Genomic DNA, 7,277 nt, shown 5'->3' with positions numbered 1-7,277 from the left:
AAAGCCATTTGCACATAACAAAATATGTGATATTTTAGGGAGCAGGCTAGCAGGTGGGGCCAATTACTTACATCATAGGAGCCTACACAACACCAAACACTGTTGCTGTATGTAGGTTTTATTTTATTTGTTTTTTATCTTATATTTTGGAAATGTACATCCAAGTTTTTTTCCCCTTTAAATTTTTTTGGGGCCCCCAAGAGAGTGGGGCCCTAAGCTATAGCTTGTTTAGCTTATACGTAAATCTGGCACTGTCTGTATCTAACAAAGGAACGAGAAGACTTGAGAAAAGGTTTGAGCATGGGAATTAGCCTTTTATGTAAGGTGAGGTGAAGGCGAGGTGAAGCTCCAGTGCCTACATTGACCCTAGTGGTAGCAGTTGGTGGCCAGAGTCTGAAAGAAAAGCGGAAGACTATATCCTGCTTCAGAGTTTTGGGTGGGGAGACGAGGGGGAGGTGCCCCAAGCATCCTAAGGTTTGCCCATTTTGTTGACGTCTCTGGGGAGATGTGTAAGGGACAGAAATATCACAAGACATCATGAGATATGAATTACCCCACAGTTCCTTGGCAACAGATTGGCAGCATCTCTCGACAAAGTGTGAGTCAGCACAACTGCTTCTTGAAGCCACATGTGGGTGACTCAGAAATAAATGTCGCAAAATGGTTGTCATTGCTAGCTTATGGATAGCCTGAAGCAGGGCTTTTCATTTTCAAGGGCTGGGCACTGTGATTGTTCCTGAGTTTCAGGATCACACTTGCCAGCACTAAAGGGAGGCCAAGCAAGGAAGTGGAAGCACTGGATTCACTCTTTTTGAACCCAGCCCCAGTGTAGGAATATCTAGCAGCTTGCATGGGCACAGACATTATTTGCTTGCATGGACACAGCCTCCTTGGGTGCCTGTTTCCTCTAGGAAGGAGAGAGGTGCTGGACTTTCACCTAATATTGCCATTATATTCTTTATGTCAATGGCCCTGATCCAGCAGGAGAGAATTCTGGGCCACTTCTGTGAATGTTGCAGGTACACATCTTCATTCTAAGGCACATGCACACCTGTCCTGTGGTTCTCATTTGAACCCTATGGAACTGGTTTGAGTGCCAATGGGGCTATCCTGTGTGTTGGCATCTCAGCCCGATGGTCGTTATGTGTTACTATGTGAAGCTGGATCAGGACTGCAGGCTCTGGAATCCTAAACTAAAAACCCTAAATTCCACAACAGGAGCACATTATAACAGTCAGACAACTGTGATAAACTTGCTCATGCATTAAATCTACTGTGATTGTAAGCAGCATGGTTCCACTGTCCAGGACAGCCCTGGCCATCTGGAAACCTCTGTTTAGTTTATTTCATCTCAACATCTACTCCACCCTTATCCCATTGGGGATAGTATAAGTGTTGTCTGGCCTTCTTGCGGGCCTCCGCCCTACGGGGAATGTTATCCTGTCTTTATTTACACAGCCTAACAATTAAACAAACATCCCACCGACTGATCAATGCCAGATCTGAGGAGTCTTTCCCCACCCATCAACGGAGCCTAAAGCCAGCCCAGCCCCCACCCACTCAGACAACTGGTTCAATACATTAAATAGAAAGACCACACAAGTCCCTGCAGAAATGATATTGCCTCCATATTGTGCTATGTGAGAGCAGGGTCTGGAGGAAGAGATTCCATAGAAGCTGCTTTATGCAGCAGAAGCAGAACATTGACCCATGTAGCTCAGTTTTGTATTTGCATTGAATGGCAGTGGCTCTCTATAGTTTCATGCCACTGTGGCCTGCAACGTATGTGTTCAGCTCTGGCCCTTCCCTTGGCAGATTTCCTATGGATTGTGTTATGTACTGAGTTGAATAGGATCTAAAATGCAGCAGTCTGATTGGTCCTAGAACAATAGGATTCAGAATGCAGCAGTCTGATTGGTCCTAGAACAATAGGATTCAGAATGCAGCAGTCTGATTGGTCTTAGAATAATATCACCCAGAATGCAGCAGTCTGATTGGTCCACAGGAGCCACCCAATCCATCTCCAGGTGGAAGTGAATCTGCAACCTGATTGGCCTACATGAGAATCCCGGAGTTAGCCAATCACATGGGGCCCATTGTGTAAATAATGTATATAAAGCAGACATTCTGGGGGAACTTCCATTCCTCCTCACCACTATGAGCTGAATAAAGAGCATGAAATCCACTCTCAACTCTGAGTATATTTCAGATTGCCTTGCTGCACTGCACAGCAGCAGAAAGCACACCCTCAAAAGTGCCTTTCAGAGCTGCTGCTGAGCATCCTTTCCTCCACCCACCAATGCAACATCTCCAGATCTTGGCATTCTGCTTAATATTTTGGAGGTTTTTCATTTTGGGTGGACTTTGCATGCTTTCATGTTTCCTGTGTCATGCAATCAAGTCTTCCCCTGCCCTAAAAACAATGACGAGACTTGTGCTCAGGGCTTTGTCGAACAACACTAAAACTTTGAAATGGGCTTGGTCGGTGCTCCCCCCCCCCAAAAAAAAAAATGTTTAGGGGTACTCTCATTTTGATTCAAGAAAACCATCATTTTATAGTTCAAATCAGGAAAAATAAATACAGTAAATGGACAAAAGTACACAGAACATGCATTACACCGGGGAAGGAAATGAAGCCACCATCGGACGTGGTAACAACGAAACTGACCAATCACTGTGCTAAATTCCAACTCCAACTTGACACATTAAATGCTCACTTCCGTTTGATATTCAGGATACACCGTGACAGAAAATGAGGCTGCCATCAGGGATAAGGGACAGAACTGACAATTCACTGTGCTAGAGAAGAAACTTTTTTAAAACAATTTTTAGTTTCTTCTCCTGATAGATTCACAAAATGTTTAGGGGTATGCATACCCCTGCATTCCCCCCAGAAAGAAAGCACTGGGCTTGGTAGTACACATCAGCAGATACACATTTGAGGCTATATGGGACTGGAGGAGAATACCACATGAACAGCATTTCTGAGCTTAACTCTGCACCAAGTTCAGATAAAAATCTGTCTGAGGGGAGACCTTCTTTCTTCTGCAGAGGCCAGTCATGCAGACAGACATACCTTCCCCACCCTTGGACAGCTAAAAAACAAAAAAAAAACCTGTAAAATGCAGAGCGTGTTATACACATTACTTGCAACAGCAATAGTCTTGGGGAGTGGGCTGTTCCAGATCTGACACAGAAATAAGAATGGGAAAAGGACGCAGCGTACTATCAATGGCGACAGAGTGCAATTCTGAGACATAGAGCAAACGGAGGTGGGCTGGCGGTTTTCACAAGCAAACAGAGCTGTAAATAGCAAATTAATTAGTCAAGAAATTATGGTATAGGGCTGGAGAGGAAGCCAGATGCAAAAAAAGGAAGCAATGAATCAGCAGATAAAAATGCCGCTGGTCATGAAGGAATATATCTCTGCAGCTTCATGCTTCCTGCATTTACATTTCTCCCCCACTTGGGCCTCAGACACATTTTATACTCTTCTGGGGCCAGGACCAATGAAAACAGCCCCCTTTTAATGCTTTTCAGGTTATGAAAAAGAAGGGCTGGGAAACTGAGAGGGGAACCGCAAAAGCCGTTAAAGCTCAAGAGCAACCTTGCCGCCCGTTTCCTTGGTGAACTAACGGGGGGGTGTGACTTCCTGCTACCACGCTGTTGAAATTGAGCTGCTCCCTTTCACCTCCACCCTTTTTTATGTTTCCAGGGCAAGCGAAGGGAAAGTGCTGATGTCTTCTCTTGAAATATTAGCTGCTGCCATGAGCGATGCTGAGCTTTGCGTACAGACACACATGTGGGATTTCCCCAAGATATCTCAACATACTTCAGAAATCAACAGACCCTTCCCAGTGCTCAGAATGCTTAATCTTTGTCCTGGGATGAGTGTCAATGAGTAGTTGTTCGGCCTTTCTTACAGATAATTAACCTGACAGAAGCCAGACTCAGGGGCACAATGTTCTCATCTTCGAGTCAGGCAGATTAAAAAAACAGAGAGAGAAGGTTGCACGCATTATGTTTCCAGGACAGGCGCATACATACTGGGAGTCGTGCAGCCATTTGCAAAACTCCTGCCTCCCCAGAAACCTACAAACACAAGAGGTTAAAACAGGGAGGGGGGAATTATACAACGACACCAGGCCCAATTAAGCTGCCTGTGAAAAAGGTCTGGAAGAATTCAGAAAAGGAGAACAAGCCACCCTAGAAGCCCCATTTCACACTTTGGGAAGCCCTTGTGGCACATGGTTGTCTGTCTCTGAGTCATTAGCAGAGCAAGTTCTCTGGCTTTTTGCTAGGGGGTGCTGTGCTACTAATGGTAATGGCATCTGTGACTATTCAGAACTCCACAGCTGATAATTGCTTTTTCAAAATAGAATTTGCAAGCATTCCAGGCTGTGTTACCCTGAGAAATCTGGTACCCATATTATGCATTTACGCTAAGTGCTCCGTCCTACAGCATTTACTGCAGTCACTCAAATACTATAAAGGCAGAATGTATAATTATTTGATGTGGTATCCTCCTTCTCTGCACCAAGATGTCATTATGCATCCATTAGATCCCCTCTGCTTTACTTCTTTCTGTTTTGGCTATGTGTCAGCCTCATACTGTAGAAGAAAAGATGCTCTTATTTACTTTCAATGCCTCTTTACATTTAGTCTGCTCTTCGACCTCAACGCTACAATACGGGGAGTTACAAAGAATATTTTCACAGGTAAAACAAAATCACTAACATGAATTTCAGGTATCCCTGCGATGACATCACAAGCCCCCTGCAGGGTGAATATTTATATCCGGTTTCTTTTTTTAGATGATGATGGGCCCCTCCCTGGGCGGTGGGTGGGGAGTAGTCTGAATGCTTTCATTTCTGATCACAGCACAAATCCATTGGTTCAAGACCCACCCAGTCGCAAAGAGCATACTGCTCAAGCACCGCCATTGAGCCTTCTGCTTCAGCACATTATATCCCAGCCTCGTGTTTACAGTATTTTCTTTCCACACAGTGGATCAGAGCAATCTCCCTCTAATGCAAACAAGTCTTTCTCCGGGGAAGCCAGGCCTGTGAGCAGAATTGCTTTCTCTCCACATTTTGCAACATATATACATCTCACCAAGGTAGGTTTCTTCTGAGAGTCACCCAGGTATTCATAAATCACAGAGGCACAAACAGCTCCATCGTAGGCATGGAAGTTTTGATACAAGCACTTGAAAGTCCAGTATCTACGGAAAGTATATCTGAGACCTGTGGGCTTGAAGAGTCAGAGTTAATTTGCCAGAGAATCCAGACTTTGGTTATCCCACTACAGTGACTCAGATGGAGGTTAAACGTGTGATGGGCCGTGATTAAACAGTCTACACCCAAATCTTAGGTCTCTGCACTTTGGGTCGTTTCATGCTTGCTAACCCCTTTAGTCAACCTGGCATGAATGCTCACTTTAATCCGGAAAAATACAAGAAGATTTTACATGGCCAATGTGCAGGCCAGAGTCAGTTGCCCAGCTACAGAGATAACAGAACTTTATTCAATGCTGGTGTAGCTTTGAAAGATAATGGCAATAAGTTTCAATGTTGCTAGAAGAAACAATTTCTTTCTCATTGCAAGCTAATCATGTTTTAACACATACATAAATGGCTGGATATAAGGACTCCAAGCTTATTCAACTTCAGACAAATTAACTTGTTCTTTCAAGACTTATTTCTAATTGGTTCAAAATTTAGAAATAATTACATTGATGAGATTCTCACTAGCCCACGTATTTCAGATGAAACTCAACCTAATGAAATCAAAAGCACATTAGCAAGCAACTTTGAGCCCCAAACTTGCTTATTTTAGTTCAAACTCATAATGTTTAGATTCATTGGGCATTGCAAGTGATACATGTAGAGGTTTTGGTGTGCAGATGAAGTTCCCCCAGACACAAACATTTCCATATTAATGTAGATGGGAGGAGGCTGCCTTGCATGCACAATGTGGAGTAGACCTGTTGGTATAGCAGAGAGTAGACAGCAATCACATTGGCATCTGCTTCTCAAGGCTAGCTCTATAAAAGGCTGGCCAGGTGAGCTTAAAGCTCTGGTAGCTCTATAGGAGGCATCTTGGCCAAGTATTAATGGAGACAGAGTGCCCTATCTTTGAAAAAGTATGAGTTCCCTCTCTGAACACAGCTATTTTGTTTAGGATGAAGAAGCATCTCTCCTAGCAACAGTCTTTTCCATAAGATTAAATCACTAGAATTGTAGCAATCCGTCATTCTCTTTATTAGGAATGAGAGCATTGTCTCTTATCTTTAAACTATGGCCTTAAAGCTAGTGATATTTTGTTCATAGAATGATGGTAGTTACAGGAGCGCTTTAAACAGGCCCATGTCCCAGCTCCTAAATCCATTCTAGCACAAGCTAGTGTTTCATCACTCAGCTTAGAGCTTGGTTCCTGAAAACCCGCTAATTGGTGAACAAACCCTGATGCATTTACCCACAACCGGCCTCTCAAAAACAACATTTCAGGCATTAATGGCCCTCATGCTAGCAATTGGCAGTGTATCAGTGGAGGCGCTGGGTTCATGATGGATTGCAAACTGGACATAAATGAGTTAGGAAATGCAGCAGCATAATCTAATCAAGTGGAAGGCACAATTAGATTCCCATTACATTCAAGACTTTGGATTCAGGCCTGCAGTTCTGAGACAGAGGACTACAAGCAGCAGCTCCTCATTACGGTTTTGAAATGGCATCGCTCCACAAATTATGAAACAAATTTGAGTTCTGGGGCCTGGAGAACAAGAAGCCCTGCTCTCAGTGGGAGAAACACAGAGATGCACTATAAGGGGTGGGACTTTGGAATTTTTCATTTTTTTTAATGACCCAGAAATCAACTATTTGATTTAGTTGGGGAACTGGGGAGACAGTTAGTGGGGAATAGCTGTGTTGTCTATTGAACCATGACTACTGAATTTGGGCTTCACACAGGTGTTGGTAACTGCCATGCTCTGACTCAGAGCCAGACAATGAAGAACTGACCTTCCATTGACTGATAACTGAGCAGAGGTAAGGATTCCCTTTGCCCACCTTGGGGATTCCTAAAACTCAGGAGCAGCTTCTTCAGAGCTGCTTTTGAACAATCTTCTAGAGGGGCCTTTGGAATGGGTTCCAGTCTGAATGCCAGTGGATGAGCCCCAGTAGACTCAAGGGAAAAAGTCAAGCAAATCCCCCCAGGCTTCAAGGATACTGGTGTCTAATGACTCCAGTCCAGGCCACACGCCCATGACGAAGTGTG

At 44.0% G+C, this 7,277-nt stretch overlaps 1 long non-coding RNA gene across 1 annotated transcript; it reads left to right on the top strand.

Annotated features, from left to right (window-relative positions):
* Nucleotides 1-3,848: 3,848 nt before the first annotated feature.
* LOC309527256 lies at nt 3,849-7,044 on the top strand. The gene is made up of 3 exons (XR_014217157.1): nt 3,849-3,893; nt 5,016-5,119; nt 6,971-7,044. It is a non-coding gene; the product is annotated as an uncharacterized lncRNA (long non-coding RNA).
* The last annotated feature ends 233 nt before the right edge of the window (nt 7,045-7,277 follow it).

The sequence above is a fragment of the Podarcis vaucheri genome (genome assembly GCF_965113315.1).
Source record: "Podarcis vaucheri genome assembly, chromosome: 2".
Lineage (NCBI taxonomy): Eukaryota > Metazoa > Chordata > Lepidosauria > Squamata > Lacertidae > Podarcis > Podarcis vaucheri.
Note: the sequence above shows the minus strand (reverse complement) of the source record. Positions and strands in the feature narration are given on the sequence as shown.